The following is a 12007-nucleotide window of genomic DNA, read 5'->3' on the forward strand; positions in this document are numbered from 1 at the left end:
TGAGCAGTCATTGTACATATTGGTACCAACTGAATGGGTAGGAAAAGGGATTAGGTCCTGAACAGTGATAGTAGGGAGTCAGGCAGAAGGTTAAAATGTGGGACCTCGAGGGCAGTAATTTCTGGACTACTTCCGGTGCCATGTGGAAGCGGGAGGAGGAATAGGAGGATGTGGCTGATGAGTGCGTGGCTTGAGAGATGGGGCAGGTATTCAGGTACTTGGATCATTGGGATCTCTCCTGGTGTAGAGATGATCGGAACTGGAGGTTGGGAGACCTGCTAGAGCCACAAGAGATGGATGAGATCCTAAATGAATATGTCTTGTCAGTATTTACTGTTGAGAAAGGCATGGATGCGAGGGAATTTGGTGAAATAAATTGTGATGTCTTAAAGACAGTCCAAAGTACAGAAGAGTAGGTGCTTGAAGTCTTAACGTGAATTAAGGTTCAATCCCCAGGACCTGATGAAATGTCTTCCTGGACTGTGAGAGGCTAGGGAGGATACTGAGAGGTCCCTGGTGGAGATATTTGTATCATCGACTGCCAGGAATGGAATGCCCGAAGATTGAAGAGTTACTAATGTTGTACTATTATTGAAGAAAGGTTGCAGGGAAATGCGTGGGAACTTTCCACCATTGAGCTTACCATCTGTGTAAGTTCCTACAGGGGATTCTGAGAGACAGGATTGAAGGTATTTGGAAAGGCAACGATAGTCTGGGATAGTCAGCATAGCTTTTTGCATAGGAAATCGTGTCTCATGAATTTGACTGAGTTTTCGAAGAGGTGATCAAGAAAGTAGATGAGGGCAATGTAGGAGATGTTGTCTATGTGGACTTTAGTGAGGCTTTTGACAAGGTACCACCTGGTAGATTGTTGAGTAAGGTTAAAGCTCCTGCGATTCAGGGAGAGCTAGCCAACTGGATCCAAAATTGGTTTGACAGAGGGTGGTGGAGGTTGTGTGTCCACTGTTATTCATCATTTATTTAAATGATTTGGATGTGAATTTAGTAGGAATGGTTAACCAATTTGTGAATAAGACCAATATCGATGGTATAGTGAATGGTAAAGAATGTTATCTGGGAATACAGCGAGATCTTGATGAACTGGTCCACTGGACCGAGGAATGGCAGATGGAGTTTAATTTAGACAGGTGCAAGATATTGCATCTTGGTAGGGCAAACCGGGGCAGGAGTTACAGTCATGGGCCTCTGGGGAGCGTTATACAACAACGAGATCTGGGGATACAGGTTCATAGTTCCTTGAAAGTGGAGTCACACAACCACAACAACGAGCATCCGAGCTATAAATCTTCTCACAGACTTTGAAGTCCTTTCACATTATTGTAACGAATAGAAGTAAAGAACATTTATTTTGCACAGAGGCAGTATTGTTGTATTGTGGTTCTTGAACTAATACGATGAAAGCTCCAGACAGTGGACCAATTCTGCTGTGTTGGCTGATTCAATTTGAAATCTATGAAATCACGTGGAATACAGTGGCAGTGAATGTAACACCTATTTTCATCAAAGCTGATTATTTTTTCAGCAACTTACATTTGGGAAGAAAATCTGCCATCCCATTTTTTTTTTGCAGACCCACGGTGTGATTGACTGGTAAATACTCTCTGTCACGCTTCGCAAGCCTGCTGAGGTCAAGAGGTGGGCAAATTGACAACAGTTTCACTGACAACCCAATAAACACTAAAATGAAAGGAAACATAGGAACAGGAATAGGCTGATCAACCCCTCAAGACTCTTCTGCCATTCAATGCGATCACGGCTGATCTGTGGCCTAACCCCATTTACTTGCTTTTGACGCAGATCCCTTAATATCTCTGCTTAACAAAAAGTTATCAACCTCAGATTTGAAATTAGAACTGATACAGCATCCATAGCTATTTGTGGAAGAGGATATTAAATATCTACCTGCCTTATGCATAGATGTGCTTCCTAACACCTTTTGTCCTATACACAGACTATATCACCTAGTTCTCGAATCAGTGAAAAGAGTTGATCCCTACCTACCCTGTCTTTTCCTGTTAATATCCCAAAGAGTTTGATCAGATTATCGCTTAAACTTCTAAATTTATAAAGAGACATCACATGAAATGTCTGTGACCTCTGGGTTGTTAGTTGAGGAACAGAACTCAGCTCAAAATTCTTCTAATCTTGCAGTCATAGAATTATACAGCACAGAAACAGACCTTTGGGTTCAACTTGTCCATGCCGCCCAGCTTTCCCAAACTGAACTAGCAGTGGTGTGATGTTTTCTGGCTCCTGTAATGGAGTTTTAAATTTCCACCAGAGAATGTCGCAGATGATGAGTGACTTTCCATTATTATTATGCAACAAGCATCCACCTGGAGCAGGTCTTGGGAGCAGGATCCCATATGTTTCTGCCTTGGAGGCAAAAGCACCATCCTAAAAATGGGCATTTCAAATTCTGAGCAACAGGGCACCAATAAATGATGGTTGAAAACTAACCATTCTGTTCATTTTACTTTCCGCAAAGCAACTTGTTCAGAAATATTATTGCGTACCTCTGGAGCAGGCATGACTCGGACTCTGGCCACCTGACTCAGAGATGGGGACATTACCACTGCACAATATGCCTCTGAAGGCACATTACGCTTAGTAACATTGCACCTCACCCTTTAAGTACTTGTGAATAATTTAGATTGCTACTCCCAATATTCAACACGGGAGCAAAATTGGGCTCTTGCGATACTTCTACCTCTGGCCCAGGAGCCCTGGGTTCAAGACCCAGCTTCTCTAAAGATGGGTCTGAACAGATTGATTGAAATATTTAGAGACTCTTTTGGCTGGGTTTTTGTATTCATTCACAGGAGAAAGACTTTGCTGGCTCAGGAAGCATTTAATTCACCTCCCTAATTGCCCAGAGGCCAGTTGTGATTGAGTCACATTAGCTAGGTGGTCTGGAGTCACATGTAGGTAAGGATGGCAGTTTCCTTCCCTAAAGAACATCAGTGAACCAGGAGGGCTTTTCCCAAAAGTCAACAATAGATTCACGGTCATTGTGAGACTCTTCATTCCTGATTTTGTACAGAATGCAAACTCCACCAGCTGCCACGGTGGAATTTGAACTTGGGGACCAGGCTCATTACCAGCATCCCTGGATTAACAGTTTAGTGACAATACCACTAGGCCATTGCTTCCCCTAGCCCAGAGGCCTCTGTTTAAAACCCATCTACTTCAGAGCTGTGCCACAACGCATCTGAATGCGAGTTTAAGAAGCATCCATAAGTACAAAATTAATTTATCCAACAAGTTAATTTTGGGTGAGTGTTGTGAAGATGTGGGGTGTACTATACCTTTAAGAGAGTTAAAAGCTACAGAACTACCTGACAGAAAAAAGAAAAGATAATGTAACGTGCCCCAGCTACTGGTGTAGCTAGGGTAGCTGGTTGCCAGGAAACGACAAAACAGAATCGAATTAGGCCAATCAGTTTAAATTATACCCCAAAAAATACCAAACTCCAATCCAGTTTGAATTTGGTATATTGACAATCTTAAAATGATACAATCCAGTGCTTTAGGGGTATAAGTCCAGGGAAATTTGAACAGTTGGGAGGACCATCTTCTCAAATGCAACAGCATCTCCACACTGCCCAGCAAAATAGCTCTCTTAAAAAGGTCCCTTTATCGATCAGTAACCTGTCACGCAATATCCCCAAGGAGACTGAAAGAAGACTGAAATACAGAGAAGAACAAAAGCTGTCTGATTTTGAGATAAGAAGTTTTGTTTTTTTTTGTAAATCTTAATCAGGGGTGTTTTAATCGGACTAGTATTGTATGTGCAAGGTTTGTGAAGGTTTGTAGCTCAGGTTGAGGTTTAGGGTGTAGGTTTGCTCGCTGAGCTGTAGGTTTGATATCCAAACATTGCATTACCTGGCTCGGTAACATCATCAGTGGTGACCTCCAAATGAAGCGAAGCTGTTGTCTCCTGCTTTCTATTTATATGTTTGTCCTGGATGGGGTTCCTGACATTTGTGGTGATGTCATTTCCTGTTCTTTTTCTGAGGGGTTGATAGATGGTATCTAGATCTATGTGTTTGTTTATGGCGTTGTGGTTGGAGTGCCAGGCTTCTAGGAATTCTCTGGCATGTCTTTGCCTAGCCTGTCCCAGGATAGATATGTTGTCCCAATCAAATTGGTGGGTTTTTTCATCCGTGTGTAGGGCTACGAGGGAGAGAGGGTCGTGTCTTTTTGTGACTAGCTGGTGTTTGTGTATCCTGGTGGCTAACTTTCTTCCTGTTTGTCCTACGTAGTGTGTGTGGCAGTCCTTGCATGGAATTTTGTAGATGACGTTGGTTTTGTCCATGGGTTGCACTGGGTCTTTTAAGTTTGTTAGTTTTTGTTTGAGAGTGTTGGTGGGTTTATGTGCTACTAGGATTCCGAAGGGTCTTAGTAGTCTGGCTGTCATTTCTGAAACTTCTTTGATGTATGGTAAGGTGGTTAGGGTTTCTGGCTGTGTTTGGTCTGCTTGTCATGGTTTGTTCTTGAGGAATCTGCGGACTGTATTTTTTGAGTATCTGTTCTTCTTGAATACGTTGTATAGGTGGCTCTCCTCTGTTTTCCGAAGTTCGTCTGTGCTGCAGTGTGTGGCGGCTCGTTGGAATAGTGTTCTGATACAGTTTCGTTTGTGTGTGTTGGGATGGTTGCTGGTGTAGTTAAGTATTTGGTCAGTGTTTGTCGGTTTTCTGTATACGCAGGTTTGTAGTTCTCTGTTGTCCTTTCTTTCGACTGTGACGTCTAGGAATGCGAGTTTGTTGTTGGTTTCTTCCTCCTTGGTGAACTTTATTCCTGTGAGGGTGTTGTTGATGATGTTAAATGTCTCTTCTATCTTGTTTCGTTTTGTGATGACAAAGGTGTCATCTGTGTAGCGGACCCAGATTTTTTGTTTGATGGTCGGTAGGGCTGTTTGTTGTAGTCTTTGCATTACCGCTTCTGCTATGAATCCTGATAGCGGAGATCCCATGGGTGTGCCGTTGGTTTGTTTGTAGATTAAGTTGTTGAAGGTGAAGTGGGTGGTGAGGCACACGTCCACTAGCTTCATGATGTTTTCGTTGGTAATGTGATTGGATGGTGGTTGGGGTGTGTGAGATAGTCTCTTCTAAAAGTGTGGTAAGTGTTTCCTTTGCCAGGTCGATGTTGATGGAGGTGAACAGTGTGGTATATTGTATTGTCTGTATCCTTTTATTTCCTGTCAATCATGTCTGTCAAAATGCCAATAGACATTGCTATAATGTCTGCTTTGACCACTTCCTCTGAAAGCACATTGAGTCAGTCATATTGTCATATAGCACAGAAACAGACCCTTCAGTCCAAGCCGTCCATGCCGAGCATAATCCCAAACTAAACTAGTCCCACCTGCCTGCTCCTGGCCTACAACTCTCCAAACCTTTCCTATTCATGCACTTCTCTCATCTCTTTCTAAACATTGTAATTATACCCACATCCACCACTTCCTCAGGAAGTTCCCTCTGTGGAAAAAGAAATTGCCCCTCCCACCTCCTTTAATCATTCCCCCTTTACCCTTAAATCTATGTCCCCTAGTAATTGAGATTTCTATCCTGGGGAAAAAAAAACTGCATTCTATCCATGCCTTTCATAATTTTGTAAATCTCTATCAGGCCGCCTTTCAGCCTCTGGTGTTCAAGTAAAAACCAATCTTGTCCAATCTCCTTCACAGATAATACCTCCCAAACCAGACAAAATCCTGGAGAACATTTTCTGTACCCTCTCCAATGCTCTCACATGTTTCTGGTCATGATGCAATGACCAGAACTGTACACAATATTCCAAATGCGACCTTGCTAACGCTCTGCAACATGGCTTGCCAATTTTTATACTCTGTGTCCTAAACAATGAAGGCAAGCATGCCATATGCCTTCTAGACTACCTCATCCACTGACATTGTCCCTTTCTGGGAACTGTGGACCTGTATGCTTCAAGCCCCTGTACTTTAATGCTTCTAAGGGTTCTGCCAAATACTGTGTAACTTCCTTTATGCATTGGACCTTCCAAATGTATCAGCTCATATTTTTCCAGATTAAAGTCCATCTGCCATTTCTTCACCCAAATCTCCAGATTATCTATAATCCTGCTGTATCCTCTGACAATCCTCCACATTATCCATAGCTCCCTCAATGTTTGTGTTATCGGCAAACTTACTGATCAGACGATGGACATTCTCCTCCAAATTATTTATAAACAAATGAGGGGTCTCAATACTGATCCCTGTGCAACAATACTGGTCATATGGCCATATGACTTCACCCCCAGTATCTGCTTACCATTACTGACCTTCACAAAGGCCTTGCTAAAATCCAGTGAGACAATATCTGCCACTCTGCTCTCTTCAGGGATCTTTGCCACTTCCTCAAAAATCTCAATCAAGTTTGTGAGACATGACCTTCTCCACACAAAGCCTTGCTGCCTGTCACTAATTAGTCCTTTTTTTTTCAAATGTGAGTAAATCCTGGCCCTAAGAATCTTCTCCAAGATCTCTTGGCTTGGCGGTATAAAATCATGGAGTTGTATAGCAAGGAAACAGGCCCTTCGGTCCAACCCATCCATACTGACCAGGTATGTTAAATTACCACTGACAAGGTTCACTGCATTTCCATATTATCCGTGTTGCCCTTCTGAAACAAGGGAACAACACTGGCTATTCTCCAGTCCTCTTGGATCTCTCCTGTAACTAAAGAGGATTTAAAGATTTTGTACCAGGACCCAGATATTTCCTCCGTAGAATAGCCACCATCAGCTCCTGGGAACTTGTAACCTCATGGATTTTTGAAAAGCCCAACACTTCCTTCTTTTTTTATATAGACATGCCCTAGAATTATCAACATACCCTTGTCTAGATTCACCATGTCCATTTCTTTTGAATACACATGCAAACTATTTACTAAGGTCCTCACCCACATCCTCTGGCTTCATGCAGAAATTTCCTTCTTTGTCCTCAACTGGACCTGGCTTTTCCCTCACCCGCACCAACCAACCAACCCAACCGCCCCGTGGCTGAACACCTTAACTCCCTCTCCCACTCCGCCAAGGACATGCAGGTCCTTGGCCTCCTCCATCGCCAGACCACGGCAACACGATGCCTGGAGGAAGAGCGCCTCATCTTTCGCCTAGGAACCCTCCAACCACAAGGGATGAATGCAGATTTCTCCAGCTTTCTTATTTCCCCTCCCCCATCTCTCAGTCCCAACCCTCGGACGCAGCACCGCCTTCTTGACCTGCAATCTTCTTCCCGACCTCTCCGCCTCTGCCTCCACCCCCTCTCCGGCCTATCACCCTCACCTTAACCTCCTTCCACCTATCGCATTCCCTCCTCCCTCCCCCAAGTCCCTCCTCCCTACCTTTTATCTTAGCCTGCTTGGCACACCCTCCTCATTCCTGAAGAAGGGCTTATGCCCGAAACGTCGATTCTCCTGTTCCTTGGATGCTGCCTGACTTGCTGCGCTTTTCCAGCAACACATTTTTCAGCTTTGGCCAATATCCCACTAAACCCTTCCTATACACGTACCTATCCAGATGCCTTTTAAATGTTGTAATTGTCCCAGCCTCAATCCCTTCCAATGGCAGTTCATTCCAGACATGCACCACCCTCTGTGTGAAAGTGTTGCCCCTTAGGTCCCTTTTATACCTTTCCTCTCTCATCTTAAACCTATGCCTTCTGACATTGGACTCTCATACCCTGGGAAAAAGACATTGACTATTCACCCTATACATGTACCTTATGATTTCATAAAACTCTATAAAGTCACCCCTCAGCCTCCAATGCTAGAGGGAAAATAGCTTCCGTTTATTCAGCTTCTCCCTGTAGCTCAAAGCCTCCAACCCTAACAACATCCTTGTAAATCTTTACTGCACCCTTTGAAGTTTCACAACATATTGAGAGAGGCCTGAATTGCACACAGTATTCCAAAAGTAGCTTAACCAATTGTCATCCAAAGCACTTGAATCTAGCCATCATTATCCTTCACTTTCACAGGAAACGCTGGCCTGGAATTCACTAGCCTTTAAAAGAGTCTCATATTATCCGCAAACAGCTACCCCCATCTATATGCTCCAGTTTGTGACTAATATCGCCATCGCTAGCTTCTCCCAATTTTGCCAGGAACCACTTTTATCCTCATCATAAATAATGTATAACTTGCAGAATTATGGTCAGTGTTCCCAAAATGTTCTTTCACTGAAACTTTGATCACGTGACTGGGCTCATTCCTTAATACCGGGTCAAGTATTTCCCTTCCTCAATTGGACTAGAGACATATTGCTTCAAGAAATCCTCTTGGACTCAACTGACACATTCTACCCCCACCCACACAAAAGCCCCTTTCCTTAAGAGAGTCCTTGTCAATTTCTAGAATGTTAAAATCACACATCACCACAAACCTGGTGTTTTCACATTTTTCCATTGACTCTCCATGGATATGTTCCTCTGTCTCCCACTGGCTGTTGGGAAGCCTGTAATACAAACCCATTGAAAGGTTTGCAGCCCTCTTATTCCTGAGCTCGACCCATATGACCTCACTGGATAAGCCCTCCAAGATGTCCTCCCTCAGTAAACCTGTGATATTCTCTCTAATCAATAATCCTCAACATCTTTTATATCTCTCTCTATTTTGCATGATAAAATATAGAACATTAAGCTACCATTCTTTTCCTTCTTTGAACCAAGTAATAGCTACAATGTCATAGTTCTATGCATGAATCCAAGCCCCAAGTTCATCTGTTTAATGTGTTATAATCCTTGCATTAGAACAAATTCACTTCAGATCGCCAATCCTGCAGTGTTCAGTAACCTCTTCCTGTTTGTTCTTCTACTTCATTGAGAGTGCGCTGCTGGAAAAGAACAGCAGGTCAGGCAGCATCCGAAGAGCAGGAGACTCGATGTTTCAGGCAAAAGCCCTCCATCAAGAATCAGGCTTGTAGTTCAGGGGGGCTGAGAGATAAATGGGAGGGGTGTGGGGCTGGGGAGAGTGGGAGAATATGATAAGTAGGTGAAGGTGGGGGGGTGGGGGAAGGTGATAGTCTGAGAGGAGGATGGAGCAGATAGGTGAAAAGGAAGATGGACAGATCAGGAGGGCGGTGCCGAGTTGGAGGGTTGAGACTGTGAGAATGTGCAGGGGAGGGGAAATGAGGAAACTGGTGAAGTCCACATTGATCCCACGTACACCTCCCCCTCACCTCTATCCGAGGCCCCAAAGGATTCTTCCACATCTGACAGAGACTTACCTGTACTTCCACACACGTCATCGACTGTATCCTTTGCACCTGAAGTGGTCTCCTTGACATTGGGGAGACAGGATGCCAACTTGCAGATTGTTTCAGAGAATATCTCTGGGACACCAGCGCCAACCAACCCCATCCCCCCGAACACTTTAACTCCCCCTCTCACTCCACCAAGGACAAGCAGGTCCTGGGCCTCCTCCATCACCAAACCCAAACCACCCGACACCTGGAGGAAGAACACCTCATCTTCCACTTTGGGACCCTGCAACCACACAGGAGCAATATGGATTTCACCAGTTTCCTCATTTCCTCTCCCTCCACCTTATCCCAGTCCCATGCCTCCAACTCAGCACCACCCTCTTGACCTGTCCATTTTCCTTCCCACCTATCCACTCCACCCTATCACCTTTCCCTGCCACTTTCACCTACCTAACAAATTTCCAGTTACATTTTCCCCAAGCCCCAGCCTTCTCCCATTGATCTCTCAAACCCCTGGCCCACAAGCCCCATTCCTGATAAAGAGCTTATGACTGAAACGTTGACTCTCTTACTCCTCAGATGCTACCTGACCTGCTGTGCTTTTCCAGCACCACAGTCGACTCTGATCTCCAGCATCTGCAGTCCTCCCTTTCTCCCACCTGCTTTAAACACCTACCGAGTGACACCAGCAAACCTCCCTGCCAGGATATTGGTGCTTCTCCAATTTGCGTTAAATCCTTCCTCCTTGTTGAGGTCCCAATCGCCCTGGAGGACATTCCAACGATCCACATATTGGAAGCCCTCCATCCGACAGCCTTTTAGCAATGTTTTTCACTGCACTGTCTTCCTATTCCTCGCCTCACTGGCACATGGAGTAATCCCGAGATGTGAACCCCAGAGGGGTTGCCTATGTTATTCATACCAACCTGTACCACACTCTTTGGCTGCTCAGAGTCATAGAGATGTACAGCGTGGAAACAGATCCTTTGGTCCAACTCATCTATGCCAACCAGATATCCTAATCTAATCTAGTCCCACTTGCCAGCACCTTGGTCCATATCCCTCTGAACCCTTCTTATTCATGTACCCATTCCAGATGCATTTTAAATGCTGTAGTTGTACCAGACTCCACCACTTCCTCTGGTAGCTCATTCCATACAAGCACCACCCTCTGTGTGAAAACGCTACCCCTTAGGTCCCTTTTTTTTATCTTTCCCCTCTCACCCTAAACCTATGCCCTCTAGTTCCGGACTCCCCCACCCCAGGGAAAATACTTTGTCGATTGATCCCTTCCATGCCCCTTCATGATTTTATAAACTTCTATAAGATCACCCCTCAGCCTCCGACACTCCAGTGAAAACAGCCCCAGCCTGTTAGCCTCTCCCTATAGCTCAAATCCTCCAACCCTGGCAACATTCCTGCAAATCATTTCTGAAATGTTTCAAATTTCACAAATCCTTCCTACAGGAGGGAGACCAGAATTGCACACAATTTTCCAAAAGTGGCCTAACCAATGTCCTGTACAGCTTCAACTCATTGTTCCTTTTGACAATGTTCTATGCCCACTCACAGACATCCTTGACCCTGGAACAAGGGAGGCCATGCACCATCCTGGTCCCTTTTGCAGCCACAGAAATGCCTATGGAGACCGCTATTAGTACTGGTTTTCTGCACTTTCATCCTGCCTGTTGAACAACAGTGCCAGCTGTGGTAGCACTGTTCTGGCAGCTGCTGTTGTTATCCCCTGATCGGACCCTACCCACCACTCCACTCCTCTCCTCTCAATATCCAAAACGGTATACATGTTGGAGATGGTTTAGCCACAGGGGTGTCCCAGTCTCCAACTGCCTGTCCCTTCCAGCTACCTACCTGAACCTTGGTAGTGTCCATGACTCTAAAACTCCTGTCTATGATGCTTTCCACCCACTTTCCTGAATGCCCCGAAGTGTGTCCCCACTCTGACCCATGTAATCTGACAGAAGCTACAATTGGACAGTTCCCACAGGTTTGGTTGGCATGAATGTTCGAACTGTCTCTTATTTCCCACATTCGATATGATAAACAAACTACCCAGTGTACTGCCATTTTAATCTTCTCACAACTATTTCATTGAAAATTAATGTCTATTAAAATTAACTTCCAGCAAACGAGACGGCCCTAGAGTTAGAATCTCATTAAAGAACATTAAACATGCAATTAATTCTAGAAATAGCAGTCTAGATCCCACTCTAAATCCCTGGACTGTACTGCTCCCCCACCAGCCTGACTCCCATTGCCCTTAAACCTGATGGGGAGGGAAAGGTGAATGGAGGTTTCAGGTATGAACAGTGAGTCATCTGACCGTTACTGACCAATCAGCAGGCCTTCTGTCCAAAACGTTACTCTGGCATTGTGACGTCACTCCCCTCCAGGTCTGGCCCCGGAAGCTCCTTCCGCTGCCTCAGCCCCTCAAGGTGTGTCCTCAAACCCGAGCCCGCTCCTTCGGGATTGATGTGGACGCTCCCACTGAGTGAGACCGTTTCATGCCGGGTCACAGGAAGCCTTGACTGTGCTGGGTGTTGACAGTGTCGGTTAAATATTAAATATTAACCTGCTCAACCTGTCTGAGAGAGGTGTGAAAAAGGGGATAAATCGGAATCACCTTCTTCTGTGCTGTCGATCTCTACGGCAATCATATAACCAGAAGGTAACACACTGAGATCTTAATCAAGGTGCGGGAACAAATGACTGCAGATGCTGGAATCGGAACTGAAAACAACAA

Source organism: Chiloscyllium plagiosum, unplaced genomic scaffold (genome assembly GCF_037043375.1).
Source record: "Chiloscyllium plagiosum isolate Xiang-an unplaced genomic scaffold, Cpla_swu_hap1 HiC_scaffold_22, whole genome shotgun sequence".
NCBI classification, from domain to species: domain Eukaryota; kingdom Metazoa; phylum Chordata; class Chondrichthyes; order Orectolobiformes; family Hemiscylliidae; genus Chiloscyllium; species Chiloscyllium plagiosum.